The sequence below is a fragment of the Neolamprologus multifasciatus genome, unplaced genomic scaffold, assembly GCF_963576455.1.
Source record: "Neolamprologus multifasciatus unplaced genomic scaffold, fNeoMul1.2 chr13_unloc_1, whole genome shotgun sequence".
Lineage (NCBI taxonomy): Eukaryota > Metazoa > Chordata > Actinopteri > Cichliformes > Cichlidae > Neolamprologus > Neolamprologus multifasciatus.
In genome coordinates, this window is record NW_028181974.1 from 268,581 (window position 1) to 288,959 (window position 20,379).

Consider the following 20,379-nt stretch of genomic DNA (forward strand, 5'->3'; position numbering starts at 1 on the left):
GTGTGTGTCTTCTAATGTTAGGGTCGATAGGTGTGATATAAAGCAGCAGTTTTTGATGCAGTATGCTGTGTCAGACTTTGGAAATGAGTGAATTATCCAGAAAGTAGCTGGAAAAGTGATTTAGAGATTGTAGCTAAGCATGTAATGTATTCATTAGCATGTCATGTGTCAGTAAATTTTGTGGTTTGCTGTCATTTGTAGTTGCATACATCACTCACTTGGAAGTTGGCAGAGGTTTTTTTCTTGGATCCCACCAAATAAAATCCACAGTCTATCATGAGACAGCACCTTGGATGGCTGGTGGAATGGCCAGTATGGGGATTGAACCCATAACCTTGGCATTATTAGCACCACACTCTGACCAGCTGAGCTAACTGCCCTACAACATGTGTGTGAACCAATCCTTTTGTTGACTAATATACCAAAAAGAGGCTGGAAGAACTGTTAAGAACACAAGAGAAATGTGTGTTTACACGAAATTACTTCAAGCTATACCAATGAAAGCCAACTCTTGGAAGGTCCTACTGATCAGAAGCCACCTATGCAGTTCAGCTGATGAAAAATGTGGCTGGAGAAACTAACAAAGTCATACTTTAGTAGACTAAAATATGAAAACAGTCGAAAGCACTGTGTTTCCTAATGAAAATGCTTCAAGTATAGCGGCATGGCTGTTTTTTGAACAAACTCCAACACATTCCTTCAACGGGCAGTGAAACAGAGCACACTGGATCTTTTCCAGGTGGAGTTCCACCAACAGCATGCTCGGGGGTGACTGTAGCGCAGGTGGTAGAGCAGGTCATCTACTGATCGGAAGGTTGGTGGTTCGATTCCTGGCTTCGCCTAGTCTGCATGCCAAATATCCTTGGGCAAGATACTAACCCCAAATTGCTCTCTGATGCATCCATCGGAGTATGACTGTGTGTGAATGTTAGCTATAAAGCACTTAGAAAGATGTGCTTGTGTGAATGGGTGAATGCCCAAGTTGTGTAAAGCGCTTTGAGTGCTCAGATGAGTAGAAAAGCGCTATATAAGAACCAGTCCATTTACCATTCCAAGTCGTGATTTTTTCACCCGTGTCGGTTGAGGTCATGGAATGTTATTGACTTTCTATGGTTGCTTCCCAAAGCCTCCTTCACCCAGCTTATCCTGCTCTTCGTATTTTTCTTCAAAGTCCTCTACAGAAAGACAAAACAAACACAGGGGTTGTGATTAGTTGTATGTAGGAGAGCTGACTTTGCCTCAATGTACACATTCATACATTCTTTGTTAGAAGCTTCCTAGTGATTAGCAGATCGATACCAGTTAAACTCTGAGAGCTTGGGAAAGAGGCTCTATCACTGCAGGTGTGGTGTGAACTTACCTATGTACTTCTTACCTTTAGTGTGACTTTTGTATGTGCTGTGGGTATCTGACTCATAGACGGAGCAGCTGGCCTCCTCCTGTGAGCTTGATGTCTTGCTCTTTTTACTGCGTGGTTGTTTTGTTCCATCGCTGCTTGACTTTCCTTTGCTGCTCTTCTTTCTGAAAGCAGCTGCAAAAACCAAAACCAATTAGACCTCTGAACTCCACACAGGCCTACAGATGATCAATAACTATAAAACAAAAAATCTCTGAATCTCTCACTTACACTTTTCCAAGACAAGATGGCTGAGGCCAACCGGACTTTTGCTGTCCTTGCTTCTTTGGGAAGCTTTCTCCAGTCTTTCTGTGGCACAATCTTTCCGTTTGGAGCTCTTGATTCGCCCATCTGACGTCCTGTCCTCTATCCTGAGGAACCAGGGATCAGTGTGGCGGTCTGCAGTTTGTACAAAGATCACTTGGTTACTACTGAATCAAAACACCTGAAGTAAAAGCCCCAAATGAAGATAAATTTAGCAGGTAAAGGACTTTACTCACCTAGATATTTACGCACACCCACAGCACGTGGTGTGGTAAAGGTCGGCCAAGATTTTGACCACATGTCAGAAACTGGATCATAATTGGACTAAACTCACTTGAACTCTGACTTTGTCTGCACTTAGAACTATCACAAGACATTAAAGCAAAACATCGGGCATTGATGACATCACAGGAATCTAACATTCTAATCTATGCAAACTGTCTCCAAGACTACATAATATCAAATTAAATCATAGCAAAGGAGTAAAAAGCAGGATCAGTCTTAGGGTGTATGTTACATGTTTGCCAGTTTGGATGAGTGAGTGCAATACTTTATCGGCCTGTGTTGTAGCAACCTGTTGAACCTGCTGAGAAACTTTTCTTTGTCCACTCTGCCCCAAACTTCACATGCTCCATAAAAGTCGAGGCCTAAAGACCTCTGCATAGTTATTAGCATTAGGTTATCAGTATCATCTGATATATATGACATTTACAGTACAGTACTCACACATGACATAGGAGGAATAAATATGAACTTTTTGACATAAAATATGAAACTTTTTCATTCCGTCATACTTCAGAAATATAATATATTAAGTTTTGAACATTTTAAAACATTTAAGTTTGCTCGTTGTATTTATAAGATCCTACATGGACGTGCTCCACAATCATTGGTCAGTCATGTTAAAATCCATTATCAGTGGAAAACAAACCTGATCCTCTACTAGAGGCGATTGTGCAATACCTTTTAGACATAACACTCAGCAAACAGTTATTATCAGTTAAAGTCAGTGAGATTTGGAGTGATACATGACACATGACGGAATAAGACACGCAGACTTAGCATGACGAACCGACGAGGAACACGTACACTGTGAATACATACAGAGGGAAAAGAGGACTAGAGATGAGACATGGACATAACTAAGCACAAACAGAACATGATGGCTGGAGGGGAAAAAACACGTGACAGAAGGAATGGGTCACAAGGGCAAAACATGTAAACGAGAGGAGGAGACGGGAGAAAAAGACATTACTGAAATACATGAAGGGCCAGGGCTGGGGCAGCCAACCAGTCACAGACAAACAGCCACATTTTTTACTGTGTCACTGCAAAGAGCCACATCATACACCTGGGCACACATGAACATCACCCATCCCTTCCTCTGTCCTGCGTTCAGTTTAGGGTATCAAACTCAGGACCCTAACCCCATCAGGCCGGGGTCTTTGTGTGGACTCTGCATGTTCTCTCCAGCTTCCTCCAACAGTCTAAAGACATGCAGTTAGTGGGGGTCTTCTTGCCCCGTTCACATTCACACAGAGATGCATTGAAGATCACCTTGTGGTTAGTGCCTTCTATTCGATGTACAGACTGAATAATAACACCTTCTAATTAGTTCTGTCTCCTATTGGTGCTCTTCTACGAGTAATCAGAGGGAACACAGAGGGAAACGAGGAAACTGCACACAGGAGGGGGACACAGCTGAGCCTAATGAATCTGACGAGACGGGTCATTCATGTACTGTACATGATGCGGGTAGATGCTGTACGTTTATGGGCTGCAGGAGAGACACAGATTTGTGCAGCTGAGGTTGTTTGGGGTGCCTGCGTGTTTGCCTGCTGGGCCTGAGGGAGCCTCTCCACATCTGTGGCCCGGCGGTCTCTTCTCTTGCTGAGGATCTTAACGTAGTTTGCTGGGACGAGCCGGTGGTCTCACCGTCCACGCTGGCCAGGAGCCAGCCACGCACACGGGGCTGTAGCTCTAAACACGAGGGAGATAGTTGTAAACATGGGGCACGCTCACACAAAAGAAGAGCCCTCATCTGTTATTTCTAAGATAAGGAAAACAAAAATAGAAGGTTTTGGGTCAAAGCACTCAGAATCAAATGTCCCGCAGCCAGTAAAAAGCTCATCACCTTTAGGAGCGAGGTTGAGCATCTGTCCTGCTTGCATAGAAAGCTCCTCCTGAGAAGCAGCTGTAAAGTCATATTCTCCTCTGGCCACCACGTGGTCGTCCTCCTCGCTCGCCCAGTTAGTGTCTAAACCAAGCAAGGAAACTGAATGAAAGACATTCATCATTTTAACTGGTCTTAACCAAAAACAAGTCCTTCTGCTTTTCCTTACACTTGTAAAGTAACTAATGGCATATGGAGCTATGGTACCCAATTTATTTGCCACTGAGTTACACAAAGGCACATATGATGTCATACAAGCAGACTCATCTTTACACGTGTACTGCAGCCCTGAACATTACCAGCTTCAGATTCTATTATCAAACTTTGCAACAGCAGCCTTAATTACTTTGAACTCAAAACAATTAGCACCTGCATCCACTGTCCTGTGTTGAGTACACCTCTCAAAACAACTAAATGTACTCATATGAATATGTGAGTGCTTGCTGTTCCATCTCTTCAGCCTGCTGCACAAACCTGCTGGGGGGACGTCCTCAAAGTGAGGTGTGTGTCTGTATCCTCCCAGGCTGTAGCTGCAACCGTAGCTGTAGCTGTAAGGCCTGTAGCCACCACAGATGGAGCTCCCATAGGGGCTGTAAGAGGGGAGAAGGAGCTGTTGGATGGACAGTAGGACTGCTGGACCTTATGAGGGGGCACCAGGGGCGCCATCCTGGGCAGGACAGAAGGGCTAGCAGGGGTAGAGGAGCCTGTAGCTAATCCTAAATCTGTAGATCTGTTTGGTGACAACATAAAGATAGAATATCAGTAAAATCCACCCATAATTCATTGCAACATTAATTGAGCAAAGCATTAGTTCAGAAACGTCATGGAGTCAAGCTAAACCACAAACTGAATGAACAGCTCATAGAGTGGCTCTCTTCCACAGCGTGTCCTTTGTCCTTTCTCCCTCCCCTCAACCCCAACCAGTCCTCAGAGGCTGCCCCTCCCTATACCTGCTTCTACTGGAAGTTTCTTCCAGTTAAAATGGTGTTTTTCCTTCCCACAGTCACCAAGTGCTCGCTCAAAAGGGCTTGTTTTGATCATTTAGTTTCCTCTGTATTACAATAGGGCCTCCACCTTGCAGTATAAAGTGTCTTGAGGTGACTGTTGTTGTGATTAACGCTATATAAATAAACTGAAATTGAATTGAGTCAACTTTTCCTCCTGCCTCATCTCCAGCTCCGCTACTCTTCATCTGTACAGACTGTGGAAACACACAATAAATTCACCATCAACCAGCAGGTAGCGGCAACTTTTAGCATGGGATGTTTTCTCACATGAGCTGACGTTATGAACCAGTCAACATACCTTAAATATCATTATCACAGCTCTGATTGTTCAGCTTCTCCAATCTGATGACCATATTCTCTTAACCTTAAAAAGATATGTTGATATGTCCAAAAAAGATAAAGATGTGTCAGATTAAATTCCATTTCCTCACTTAAAGTGGAAAAAAGTGTCAGGGTGGGGGGACTGATTGAACTGTGATTGTGGAATTTGCCTCACACAGGTGCGTTCACTGTTGCTTGTTTGAGAATACTGCTGTATATATACAAATGCTGACTGCATAAACAAACTGTTGTACATATATTTTTAGAATTATCTGAATATATTAAGAAAAAGACAATAAAAAACAATGACTTGCAGCATCAAGCGGAGGACTTTAATCTTCTCTTGTTTACGAGTTTGGGGACAGGTGAGCAGAGGACTGACAGATGAAAAACACGAGCTTTCTCTAAGGGTGTTGCCTCTCCCTTAAAGACAGGCTGAGGAGTTCAGTTACTCAAAAGGGGCTCAGAGTAGAGCTGCTATTCCTACACGTTGAAGAGAGGCTGATGAGAAAAGGAGAAAGAGGCCCAGGGCAGACCTAGGACACTCTGGAGAGGCTATATCTCTCAGCTGGCCTGAGGATGTCTTGGTGTTATCCCAGAAGAAGTGGAGGAGGTGGCTGGGGAGAGGGAGATGTGGGCTTCTCTGCTTAGGCTGCTGCCCGGGTAAACCAGTCCTTGATAAGCAGAAGAAAATGGATGGATAACAATAATAAGCAGAAGGAGCTAAAAGACACAAATTTAAAATAAAACATTATTAGTTATGAATTGAAAGATATAATTATTCAGCTACATAATAACTCAGCTTATAAATATATGTGTAGGCAAGTAAATTGAAGTAAATTATCGGGCAAAGGAACTGAGTTTGTTGGCAAACAGCAGCTACATTTTCTTCTGAACTGACAGTTAGCAAGTACAGAACAAACAGAAATGCAATGAAAATATTTCTGCGGCTTTTATTAATTTCACTTATTAACCAGAACTGCACAAAACAAACAAAAAGGCTCAATTAACAGAAGAGAGAGAAATCTAGCGAGACACACTGACTAGGACACGGCCTCAGAGGACCAAACTAGCAGTCAGCCACTTGTACGGCTGTGCAGATAAATAATTAGTTGCTTTTTTATTCCTGGGACTTCTGATCCTCTCCAAATACACAGGGAAGTACCTGATGCAGCTAGTTTTGGGTACTACCATCACCAAGCATTTAAAAAATCTATTAGAGGATAATAAAGTGTTTTCACCAACCAGAAGAAAAACATATTTTAGCGTATAAAATAGCAGTCTCTTCCAAACAAGTCCTTTAGCATGCTGATGTTAAAAAATATCATGTAGAGTAAGACAGGCATAGAGAACAGCATTGACTGGGAGAGGCCTTGAACAGATGACATACTCAGATCAATTCAACATATAAGACTTTAACAATACACAAGCATCTATCAAAAACCTATTTAATCTATCATCTGTGATATTATTATATACAATTATAATGTATTGTTCATCTCCCTTAAATAAACAGGCAGCCTTAAGGTATGAAATATTCATTTGTCTACTGTTTCAGTGGCTGATAGTGCCCCACAGGCCTCAATGTGAGTTTGAAGCCATTATAATGTTCAAGTTGTTTAACGATAAACAGATTTTGAATGAAAGCCACGGAACTTCGGTAGCACAAAAAAGTCTATATTCTTTGTGTCCATATGGATCAGTCATATTACCATTATTTCCCCCTAAGGTTGCCAAAAGCACCAAGTTAATACTTGAAAAAACTGCAGCAATACACCAAAATAGAATCAATATTCTGTTTACTTGGTGACAACGCTGCTTTTAGCCTTCAATCAGAAAGCTTGAGTTGGCTAGTTAAGCATCGGGCTAACGTTTAAAGCTTTCACTTTGGGGAAGTAACTCGCATTACTGCTACTGCTGTGTAATCTTGGTTAAATTCACAGCATATTCCAGAAATTACCCTGCAATAACTAACTGTTAGAATAGCGGCACCGTATTGCATCACACTGAGTGCATTTCAATCATTTATCCCGCGAGTTTGCAAGTTAGCAAAATAATAAAAACGATTTAAAAAATTAGCATGTGTAACGTACACACTGGAGAAAATGATTTACTAGGACTTACGCAAACTCCTCCGCAGTGAAAACGTACAAATCCTTCTTGCAGACTCCTTCTTGTATTTTTCGTTTTCCAGCAAACACTCATTAAAACGGCCTCCAGGCACGTTAGTGCGCTCACCCCCGACTTTTCGGGGAGGGGGTGGGGGGTCACACATTGAAACAGACTGACGTGCAGAGGTACAAGGCAGCCCAGGCAGAGAAATGTTGCTTTTAGACTATGCCATTTTATTTCTCTATCTGATAAGAAAACTATTCAATCAGATAGTTATTTGTGGTGAAAGAAATACAGTTTCAAGACGTTTTAAGCACCAAATCCGAAATAGAAGCACTACTATATATCCAAGATTTTTCAAGGATTTCAAGCACCCGTACGAAACCTGCATATGCAGTTGATGATTGTTAAAATAAAATAGAACATTTTCATCAATTTCTTCTTTGCTCCGAAATCTACGACATGGCTATATACAGAAAAGCTCGACATGTTATGCAAAAGAAAAAAAATACACGAACAAAAATTCTCGTAATTGTCAGTTTCGTAATTTCAAAATTCTCCAAAACTAACATTTTCTTTGATTGACTCATATTAAATTGCCTACGGTCAAATTTAGTGTGAACAATATTACACAAACAAACATGTGTGTGTGCGCATGCGCATACATTAGAATCACTTTGATCCCTTGTGATGCGGTAGCTTTGCTTCGATCCTTCATGACGTGGTAGGTTTGCTTTGATCCCAAAACCCATAATACGAGCGCTCACCCATTATACTTTATGGCATAACGGACGTTGACCTGACACCAACCCAAACCCTTTCCAGATGTTTTCAGAGCATTTTACAAAAGAAACCAAAACAAGTTCAGTTTTGTTTCTAACCAATTCACAGAGCAAACAGACAGATCGTGGCTATTAAAGTCAACAAGAGCGGCCCTGAAATTCTGCAACAGGTAAAACTGACCAAAGAATAATTTCAGTACGAGACAGATTATCAATCCAAGGAAACTGGATATATAAAACCTAAGCGTTTCAATGACCTCGAACAACTACTGAAGGTTAGGCGAGCACCTGAAAATGGTCAACCATTATTTGTTAGTCTAATCAAACAGATGTTGGCCATGTTTCTGAGGTCGGTTTTCTCCTTTTTTATGTTGTTCTTTCAGTTTTTCTCCTGAGATGAGGTTTGAAGTGTCTGTGGTGCAGCTGATCTGGTCTGTCTCGAGACAGTCCAGGCTGCACTCACCTGCAACAGGTGGAGACTCACCAGAACATTCAGACCTCACAAATTGTGTCTTTCTCAGCTCTTCTATAAAGGGTTTCTCTCAGGAGGGGAAGGCAGTGAGGCCTGGAGGAGGTCCACCCCATCACGAGGGCTGGCTAGGCTTTCGCAGCCTTTCCATATTTATCCATATATATCGCAACATTTCCATATTTGGATTCTTTGGAATTTGGTTTCTTTGGGGGAGTTTCTCTCTGAATGTGTGCAGATGTATGTGCATTAATGTGTGCATGCGTGGAGTTCTGACGTTGGCTGCTAGGATGGACCTCTGCGCATAATCACAAGTGTGTGAAAGCATTTCCATGTTTGGATTTCTTTGGGTCGGTCCATTAATGTAAAGAGCGGTGAGGCTGCCCGCTCCCGGTTTTTCCTGCTTTCTTTCCCGCAACTTCCTCATGAGGGCTGGCTAGTATTTGGGAGCATGTGTGTGTGTATTTGTTTGTACAACTGTGCTTATTGTTTTGTGTATTCCAAACTGATTCGTGTCCTCATCTCTGCAGTGCTGCCGTCTCCTGTATCCCGGCATGTTTCTAAGGTACGTTTTCTCCTTTTTTATGTTGTTCTTGTGGTTTTTGCACTCACATGAGGTCTGAAATTGGGGCTATTTAACAGGATTATGACATCACATATATTTAGAATCTTACCACCAATTTGATCCTTTCATCCTTGAATCCATAAATAGGGGTGAGAAGCGACTTTTAGTCCATTAATCACAGCATTTATGTTCGCAGAATTTAAACGTTCGCCAGAGAAGTATTTTGAAACATCTGGATCCTTTTCGGAGTAACTGCTTACAGATTCCAACATGTCTCAGAGAAAACAACCCTACAGATTTTTAAGGCAAGTTTTCTTTCTTTTTTCTGTTTTTCTGCGATTCAGAGTATGTCAACTGCTTAATGCGTGTCAGAGTATGTCAACTGCTTAATGCGTGTCAGAGCATGTCAACTGCTTAGTGCGTGTCAGAGTATGTCAACTGCTTAATGCGTGTCAGAGTATGTCAACTGCTTAGTGCGTGTCAGAGTATGACAACTGCTTAATGCGTGTCAGAATATGTCAACTGCTTAGTGCGTGTCAGAGTATGTCAACTGCTTAATGCGTGTGAGAGTATGTCAACTGCTTAATGCGTGTCAGAGTATGACAACTGCTTAGTGCGTGTGAGAGTATGACAACTGCTTAATGCGTGTCAGAGTATGACAACTGCTTAGTGCGTGTGAGAGTATGACAACTGCTTAATGCGTGTCAGAGTATGACAACTGCTTAGTGCGTGTCAGAGTATGACAACTGCGTAGTGCGTGTCAGAGTATGACAACTGCTTAGTGCGTGTCAGAGTATGACAACTGCGTAGTGCGTGTGAGAGTATGACAACTGCTTAGTGCGTGTGAGAGTATGACAACTGCTTAGTGCGTGTGAGAGTATGACAACTGCGTAGTGCGTGTCAGAGTATGTCAACTGCTTTATGCGTGTCAGAGTATGACAACTGCTTAGTGCGTGTCAGAGTATGATAACTGCGTAGTGCGTGTCAGAGTATGACAACTGCTTAGTGCGTGTCAGAGTATGACAACTGCGTAGTGCGTGTCAGAGTATGACAACTTCTTAGTGCGTGTCAGAGTATGTCAACTGCTCAGTGCGTGTTGAATGTATGACTAATACACTTATTATAATTATTACTAATAGATTGTAATGCAATCAAGAAAGGAAGCACTTAGGAAAACAAGAACCATCAGTGTCCCCGTCGAGGTGATCTTTCTGTGATACGTCCGTAAAATCTAAAGTCTGATTAACTAAAGTTAACATGCATTTTTTAATCAAGTGCTGCAACCCTTGGCAAAGAGGAAAGATTTGCAACAAAGATTTCCAATGGTCAAAATGAGCTACAATGCATAATGCAATGTATCACTGTAATTTTACAGTGATTGTTGGCTGTAGAAGACATCAACAATACAGCAATAATGAGCACTTACTATATTCAGAATTCAAATAAGTGCTTATGTTTCAATTTATTTATCAATTTCAATTTTATTTATATAGCGCCAAATCACAACAAAAGTCGCCTCAAGGTGCTTCATAGATATAGAGAACAACCCAACATTCATATGACCCCCTATGAGCAAGCACTTTGGCGACAGTGGGAAGGAAAAACTCCCTTTTAACAAGAAGAAACCTCCGGCAGAACCAGGCTCAGGGAGGGGCGGCCATCTGCTGCGACCGGTTGGGGTGAGAGAAGGAAGACAGGATAAAAGACATGCTGTGGAAGAGAGACAGAGGTTAATAACAGATATGATTCAATGCAGAGAAGTCTGTTAATACATAGTAAGTGAGAAAGGTGACTGGAAAGGAAAAAGGAAAAACTCAATGCATCATGGGAATCCCCCGGCAGCCTACATCTATTGCAGCATAACTAAGGGAGGATTCAGGGTCACCTGGTCCAGCCCTAACTATATGCTTTAGCAAAAAGGAAAGTTTTAAGCCTAATCTTGAAAGTAGAGATAGTGTCTGTCTCCTGAATCCAAACTGGAAGCTGGTTCCACAGAAGAGGGGCCTGAAAACTGAAGGCTCTCCCTCCCATTCTACTTTTAAATACTCTAGGAACAACAAGTAGGCCTGCAGAGCGAGAGCGAAGTGCTCTAAAAGGGTGATATGGTACTACAAGGTCATTAAGATAAGATGGGGCCTGATTATTTAAGACCTTGTATGTGAGGAGCAGGATTTTGAATTCAATTCTGGATTTAACAGGAAGCCAATGAAGGGAAGCCAAAACAGGAGAAATATGCTCTCTCTTTCTAGTCCCTGTCAGGACTCTTGCTGCAGCATTTTGGATTAGCTGAAGGCTTTTCAGTGAGTTTTGTGGACATCCTGATAATAATGAATTGCAGTAGTCCAGCCTGGAAGTAATAAATGCATGAACTAGTTTTTCAGCGTCACTCTGAGACAGGATATTTCTAATTTTAGAGATGTTGCGCAAATGGAAGAACGCAGTGTTACATATTTGTTTAATATGTGCGTTGAAGGACATATCCTGGTCAAAAATGACTCCAAGGTTCCTCACAGTGTTACTGGAGGCCAAGGTAATGCCATCCAGAGTAAGAATCTGGTTAGATACCATATTTCTAAGCTTTTCAGCGCCGAGTACAATAACCTCAGTTTTATCTGAATTAAGAAGCAGAAAGTTAGCGGCCACCCAGGTCTTTATGTCTTTAAGACATTCCTGCAGTTTAACTAATTGGTGTGTGTTATCTGGCTTCATGGACAGATAGAGCTGGGTGTCATCTGCATAGCAGTGAAAATCTATGCTATGTCTTCTAATGATGCTGCCTAGGGGAAGCATGTATAATGTAAACAGAATTGGTCCTAGCACTGAACCCTGTGGAACTCCATAATTAACCTCAGTGTGTGAAAAGGACTCTCCATTTACATGCACAAATTGGAGTCTATTAGATAGATATGATACAAACCACTGCAGTGCAGTACCTGTAATACCTACAGCATGTTCTAATCGCTCTAATAGGATATTATGGTCAACAGTATCGAATGCTGCACTAAGGTCTAGCAGGACAAGCACAGAGATGAGTCCACTGTCAGAGGCCATAAGAAGATCATTTGTAACCTTCACTAAAGCTGTTTCTGTGCTGTGATGAGCTCTGAAACCTGACTGAAACTCTTCAAATAAACCATTCCTCTGCAGATGATCTGTTAGCTGTTTGACAACTACTCTTTCAAGGATTTTTGATATGAAAGGAAGGTTGGAGATTGGTCTATAATTACCTAAGACTGCTGGGTCTAGAGATGGCTTTTTGAGTAAAGGTTTAACTGCAGCCACCTTGAAGGCCTGTGGTACATAGCTGATTATTAGAGATAGGTTGATCATATTTAAGATCGAAGAATTAATTAATGGCAGGACTTCTTTGAGCAGTTTTGTAGGAATGGGGTCTAAAAGACACGTTGATGGTTTGGAGGAAGTAATTATTGAAGTTAACTCAGAAAGATCAATTGGAGAAAAAGAGTCTAACTTAACATCAATGGTACTAAGAGTAGCTGTAGATAATATTACATCTGTGGGATGATTATTGGTAATTTTTTCTCTAATGATAAAAATTTTATTTGTGAAGAAGTTCATGAAGTCATTACTAGTTAACGTTAAAGGGATGGTTGGCTCAAAAGAGCTCTGACTTTTTGTCAGCCTGGCTACAGTGCTGAAGAGAAACCTGGGGTTGTTCTTATTTTCTTCAATCAGTGACAAATAGTAAGATGTTCTGGCTTTGCGGAGGGCTTTCTTATAAAGCAACAAACTATTTCTCCAGGCTAAATGATGATCCTCTAAATTTGTGACACGCCATTTCCTCTCCAGATTACAAGTCATCTGCTTTAGGGTACGTGTTTGAGTATTATACCACGGAGTCAGGTACTTCTGATTAGAGACCTTAGTTTTCACTGGAGCCACAGTATCCAGAGTCGTACGGAGGTGAAATTCTTAACCAGATAATCGACCTCTGTTGGGGTAGCGTTCAGATAGCTACTCTGCTCTGTGTTGGTACAGGGCATTGACGATGATAACAGTGGGTGGATTATATTCTTAAACTTAGTTACAGCGCTTTCAGAAAGACATCTACACATCCTATCCAATAACTCACGACAACCACTATACCAGATTTGTCAAGTCAAGACCGCCTGTTGCCATCCACAAAACAGAGGTAAACAAAACTCACAAACCAAGCTTAGGCAGCACAAGTGAGTTCACAAACAAACTGTGTCCCATCCACAAGAAACCGCACCCGTTAAGGAAGTGTAGAGGTTTCAGTGAAAAGACACTAGATGAGCGTAAGACATACCTCAGAGAACACAACATATGTTTTAGGTGCTGCTCCTCAGCTCACCAAGCTAAAGACTGTAAGGAAGACATTACTTGCCTAGAGTGCAACAGCAACAAACACGTTGCCGCGCTGCATGCAGGTCCAGCTCCATGGACACAAAACACAAAAGCTCAAAACATTGCCCCAGACCAGGACAGGGAGGACCATGGTGGGGAGAGTAGCCTAGACTTGGAGACTAGCTCAGCATGCACTCAAGTTTGTGGGGACTTATGTGGGGGGCGTTCCTGCTCAAAAATATGTCAAGCCTACATTTATCCAAAGGGGCATCCAGACAAAAAAGTCAAGGTTTACGCTATCATAGATGACCAGAGCAATAGGTCATTAGCGAAGTCACAAATGGCTGCTTAGCTGAGAACCTCAGTCCGTTGATGGCCAGTTCAGCTCTCCTCTGCCTTCTTTGCTCGAGTGTGACTCACTCCCAGACAACAAGAATGAAATCCCAACGCAAGAGATTGCTCTAGCCCATCCGCACCTCAAACACCTAGCAAATCATATGCAGCCCCTAGACCCTGAGGCCAAGATTATGTTGCTGTTAGGCCGAGACATAATACAAGTGCACAAAGTGTATGAACGAGTGAATGGACCAGTCAATGCTCCATTTGCCCAGAGACTTGCACTTGGGTGGGTTATTGTAGGTGATGTATGCTTAGGAGGAGCCCATAAGCCAGCCATCATAGGCACATACAGAACGAGTGTTCTAGAGAACGGGCGTCCAAGTCTCCTAACACCCTGTCAGAACAGCTTTCATGTCAAAGAGCAGTCACACAACAAATCCTGGGACACTCGCAGTTCATGTCAAATAGGGAAACACATATTCCAGCAAAGTGAAAAGGACGGAGAGCTAGCCCCTTCCCTTGAGGACCAAGTATTTCTGGAAATAATGGAAAGAGACTTTTACCAAGACGATGCAAATAGCTGGACAGCTCCACTTCCTTTCCGTACACCGACGACCTACCTCCCAAACAACAGAAACCAAGCACTAAGTCGCTTAGAGTCGCTGCGCCGCACATTAAATAAACGCCCTGAGATGGAGAGACACTTTATGGATTTTATGCAGGGGTTGTTTGACAGAGATCACACAGAACCATTATGGATTGGACTGAGTGAGTCGCAAACTGAGTAGAAGAGGACGGTGTGTGTGCCTGCCATGGACATTGCCTCACCTCCCTGGGATGTTTAAGAGTTTAGTGTTTAGTATTTCCGGTTCGGGAGCTGGAGGGCCTGGATCGATTCCCCAATGTGACAGCACTTTAAATTTTTCTTAATTCATTTTCTAATCACATATTGTCAACACGTGATAATGTTGGCCTGTCCTGTATTAGGCATTCAGGATTTTCTTTGATGGCTATTTAGCTCTTATGGCATGAACTTGCTCAGTGCATTAAATAAGTGCATAAATAAGATGTTAAAATCATCATCATGTTGTCATATCAAACATGATAGATTTGGGGGCAGTTTGTTTGGCACATGCTGACTGCATTCTAATTATAACCAGAACAGGAGGCAAGAGCAGAGAACAAGAGTGCAGCAGTTTGGTGAAAGGAACAGGAAAGGTGAAGAAGAGGTGAGCATCCAAAAGACGAGCAAGAGGACAGTTTCAAAGGAGACATTATAGCACAATAAAAACTGCAAGAGCAGAGATTCATTCATATCTTTCGTATTTTTTCTTTAGCTTTTACTCCCACTGCTTGCAATAAATCAAATATAAAGAACAAAAAAGAACAAGTCAAATTCCATTGATTGTTTAGTTCAGTGTTACTCTGTGATTGTTTGACATTTCATGTAAATGTGACTATAAAATATAGTCAATAATATTAAAAAGGTGCTGTTACTGAGTGATGCGGATGCTGCAGGCGGTGATGCTGCAGGCGGTGATGCTGCAGGCGGTGATGCTGCAGGCGGTGAATCTGCAGGCGTTGGCTGAACGGACCTCCCTGGACTGTCAGCAGACAAGACTTGATGTTGGCTAGGTTCTCCCGAACCCCCAGCTGACAAGGCGTGGTGCTGGACGGGCTCCTCGGGCCCTCCAGCCGACATAGCAGGAAGCTGGCTGGGTTCTCCTGAACCCCCAGCCAATGTGACTTGAGGCTGGACAGGCTCCTCGGGCCCTCCAGCTGACGAGGCATGAGGCTGGGCGGGCTCCTCGGGCCCTCCAGCTGGAGCAGATGCAGGGCCAGAGGCAAGTGGGACCCCTGGCTGCATAGGTAGCTGAATTGGTGCTTGCACTAATTGCTGAGTTACTGGCTGGGCAGTTGACTGAAACAGAAGTTGTAGTGGTGGTTGTGATGATGGTTGTGCTGGTGGTAGTGATGGTTGGAACTTGCAACAGAGCTGGTAACCGACTCTCAGGATCTCTTCTCCGGGGAACAGGGATGGGTACTGGGCCTGGCTGAAAACCAGCCATCCCCACCTGAACAACAGATACAGGTCCAGGGAAGAGCTGTGTTCTGGCTGCCTTTACCCTGGGGGCCGGTGTGGGTGCAGGAGCTAACTGGACCGCCGCTGCTCCCACCCAAGGAGCAGGTACGGGTGCAGGGATGAACAGAGCCATAGTTTTCCTGGGACAGATCAGCTGGACCTCAGCCACCCCCACCCAAGGAGCTGGTATGGATGCAAGGGAAAGCTGGGCCCGAGCTGCCCTGGGAACTGGAACTGGAAGCGGAGAGCAGAGCAGAGGAGCTGTAACAGTCACGGGGAAAACCAGGTTTATGGTACCAGACATGGTTCTAGAAAACCGAGACTTAGTGCAGGCTGACCTTGGTAAAACTGCTACTCTTAAGTCGTCCAGGTTGACATTAGCAGTCTTAGGAAAGGTGAGTTCAGCGGCAGTCACAGGTGCTGGAGAAATCATACAAGCCGTGTCTGAATAAACTGGGTGTGAAGCAACATTAAACACAGTCTTACAAAACGCAGCCTGGGAAGTTGCACACACAGTTTCCAGGGCTACTGGCTGAAAAGCATGGCGCACAGAGTTATAAAGACATGATCGTGGAACCGAAACTCTAACTTGAGCAACCAACTCTGCAGTGTTCAAGCCAAGTATTTTTGCCAGCTTGTTAACAGCAGGTGACACCTTGTTGCTCTTAACCTGGACAATCACAGAACGCACACTCTTGAAGAGTTCTCAATGAGCAACACAAACAGTCTTTGAATGAGCATACTCTGGGCTTGTGAAATTTAAGTCAGGAGAGGTTATGGAAACATGAGGTTTATCACAGGCAGCCTCAGAATGAACTGGCTGGTGAGCCGCGTAACACATGGGTGAAGCAACACCAACAACAGTCTCATGAGGTGTTGCCTGAACAGCATAGATGGAATTTGGCTGGGAAATTGAACTGTCCCTGTTTAATTTAGCAGTAGGAGACATTGTCTTTGGAGCAGAGCAGCAAATAGTCTTTTAAACAGCATTTTTAATGTCCTGAGTGAGATTATGTGTCACAGCTGGCGGGGTGAGCCGTGTGGTGTGGAGGAAAAGGAGGACCCAAAATGCATACAGCCGACTGATGATATGGGTGAGAGTTTATTTACAAGGTGGCAGTGGCAAAAACAGGCAACGAAGCGTGAGAAATTGCTAACGGAAACCTAAACTGGGAGAAACTAAATGACAAACCTGAGAGCATACAAAAGGGGTGTGGGGCAGAGAGACGCAGAGACAGGAACGGAAAACCATAGAACGCAGACGAGCCGACAACGAACACAGACCGACACCCACTAAATATACACACACAAGGTAATCAGGTAATCACACACAGGAGGGAAGAACAGCTGAACCCAATACACATTAGGACCGGAGGACACAAGCTGAACACAATGACAACAGACACAGACCTTCAGAACAAAACAGGAAATCTAGAACCCGAACCGGACACAAGGGGGGAGGACACAGAATAACTAGAACAGAGGAAAATAATCATAAAACACAAAACGCTGGGTCAACGACCCAGCACCATGACATTATGATTGTCCAAGTCAGAAAATTCCATTACAGATTCACACATGTAATCTACATCTGAAAGCTCACTATTAATTAGCACTACCGAAGCCTTCCTTGTACTATTAACTGATCCAAAAACACGTGGCTCAGGATCAACATAACTTGGCACAGAAGTGAAAACAGAAACTCCAGTTTTCTCAGAGTTACATCCAGAAACTACACTCTTATTTACAGAACACAAAACTTCATTCAACTCTGGTGAAATAAGGTCATTTGACTCCTGAATTTTCTCAAACTTGGAGGAAACAAAAAATGGATCATTAGAATGCTCAGAGTCCCGAAAAGCAACCTCAGAGTCAGCCATCTTGGGATCATCAGTTTCTATCCTTACAGACTCAGAGTTAACAGTCAAAAAGTTAACTGACTCTGGATTCACTGCCTCTGAGCTTAAAATTCCCCGCGTCGAAGAAGCCAGGTGAAAATTGATCTGTTCACTCACCACTTCCAGCTGTTCAAAGCATGAACTGGACTCAGATTGCGGTGAGGGACGGTGACAACGAGAACGCTGCTTTCTTTTGGAAACGGGAGCGGCAGAGGAAACGGAAGGTGTTGGAGCAACGGTGACCAGGCCCTCATCCTCCGACCACATTCCTGCCAGGCATGAGGCAGGTGAGGGGTGGTCAGGACCAGACATGAGGGAGGAAAGAGTCTGATGCTGCGACTGCAGCTGCTGCAGCGGAGCTGAAGAAAGCTCCGTCCGCTGCGGCGGTGTGAGAGGGTGCGCTCGCTGTGACTGAGGCGGAGTGGACGAGGAGATGAGGGTGAATTGGGCCAGCTCCCGGGTTTTGGCTGCCTCCTTAGCCTGGGTCAGTGAACGGCTAAACTCCGAAGCTATAGAGAGCTGGCGCAGGTGAGGAATCCGTTGAATATGGCTTGTATTGCATTCAGCCCGACTGAGAATGTCTGCAAATCCAAGGCGTGGCTAATGCGAGTCATCAGTCCGAGGATGCGAGCAAGGTCCACCTCTCTTTCTCGGTGAGGTGAGTCCGCTGGGTCCATGTTATGGTTGCGTCCTTCTGTCACGATGAGCTGTGTGGCTGTCAGTGGCTGGACCCAAGTGCAGGACTCGGAGACAAAACATTAACTTAAACGGCAGCTTAATTTGCTGGTGAGACACACTTGGCAATACATAAACAACAACTTAAACTAACTAGACTGGAGATGCATATGACTTTGCCTTTGACCTGAAGGTAGACGACGAAGAATACGCACACAACAAACACAACAAACGTGGAGGACGCAACAACTAGCAGGGAAAAACACAGGGCTTAAATACATACTGAGGTGATTAAGGAATGTGAAACAGGAGGAGAGCACAGCTGGGACTCATCGGACATGACAAGACCAGGGGAGGCAAAACTCAACACATTGACATTGACAGTGCCACGTATTGGAGAAGCAAGATGGCGCCTGTGTTTGGCTGTGCCGCTGCCTCCGTCCGTGTGTTTGTTTACTTTATATGTTATGCAAGTGTTCTTGCTACAGTTTTGTCCGGTGTCATCTCCCTTCAGATTTATGATCGCCATGCGTTACTGGCGATCAAATCTGCTATGGATAACTTTCAGAGTCAACGATACGACGTTGTTTTCCCAAAGCCGCTTGAGCGTGACGCAGCACCCGGTTCACCTGCACTCTTGCCGGTCAGCTCAATTTTGCTTCAGAGGCCTCGTCGGAGGAAGCGGGGGAAGAGAGCCGGCTTTCTTGTCCTGCTCCGTCGTCTTCGGAAAGAGGCAGATCTTCGGGGGCTTTATTCCTGGGCTGCTAGCGGTAAGATCCGCCTGAGACTTGTCGGAGCTGGATTAATCCCCACAACCCACTGTGTTTACCACCCAAGCTCCCACCTAAAAGCATGGAAAGCAATGCCTCATCGCGCCAGGAACCCTGTTTTGCTGCGCAGCTTACTGCATAGTACGAATTCTGTTCCTGGAAACTCTACCCCTGTCCCAGTGGGTCGCAGCGTTAAATGGATGTTAATTAATGCAAGTCATTTAAGATATAAGACTTGTTGGCAACAAGTCTTATATCTTAAATGACTTGTTCTGTACGGAGAAGCTTGATTTTATGTTTATCTCTGAGACGTGGCAGCGTGAGAATGAAGTCTCACATCTTTTAGAGCTGTGTCCCGATGACTGTTCATTTCTCTGTGCACCTCAGATATCTGGACGAAGGGGTGGAACAGCGGTAATTTTCAAAAAGACATTCTTATGCCAGAAATATTCTTATGTCTCCTCAAGCTGTTACAACTCTTTTGAGATGATTATGATAAAAATTGGACGAGAACAGCCCATATACGGCATTTTCATTTATCGTCCACCTGGGTCTGCTGCATCTTTTCTGTCAGACCTACAAGAATTTTTAACTTCCACGATTAAACTGGGCAAGGCCATCATTGTTGGTGACTTCAACATTCATGCAGAGGACTCATCAAATAGTACCACTAAGGAGTTCCTGAGCATTATGGACTCTTTCAATTTTGTTCAACATGTATCAGGTCCTACTCACACAGCTGGGCATACTCTGGACTTGGTCTTCACCTGTGGTGTTTCCCTTGACCACATGAACTTAAATGATGTTTCTTTTAGCAATCATAAGTCAGTCTTTTTTAATGTATCGTTCAATTCAGAGTCTCTTCCCCAAAGTTTTATTAGGCGTAGGCGCTTTATTGATGACTCTGTCATTTTAAAGTTTTCTTCTCTTTTTAATTTTAAACCTTCTTCTGACGAGGTTGACATCCTTATTAATTCTTTTAATGAACACTGTCTTGCCATTCTTAATCAGGTTGCTCCTTTCAAAACTAGTCATTGCACTGTTAGTTCCTGCACACCATGGTTAAATAATCAAACCCGTGGTCTTCGACGCTTCTGTCGAAAAGCAGAGCGTCTCTGGAAGTCCACTGGGCTGGTTGTCCATCGGGAACACTTCAAAGAACTTCTTCACTTATATAATGAGTCAGTTAAAGAGGC

At 43.6% G+C, this 20,379-nt stretch overlaps 1 long non-coding RNA gene and 1 other non-coding gene across 2 annotated transcripts in view; both read right to left on the bottom strand.

The window, feature by feature from the left end:
- The window catches only part of LOC146490442 (uncharacterized), a 150,629-nt gene that overhangs the window by 22,358 nt on the left and 107,892 nt on the right, over window positions 1–20,379 (bottom strand). The window lies entirely within an intron of this gene.
- On the bottom strand, window positions 307–380 carry trnai-aau (transfer RNA isoleucine (anticodon AAU)). The gene has a single exon. It is a non-coding gene; the product is annotated as a tRNA-Ile (tRNA).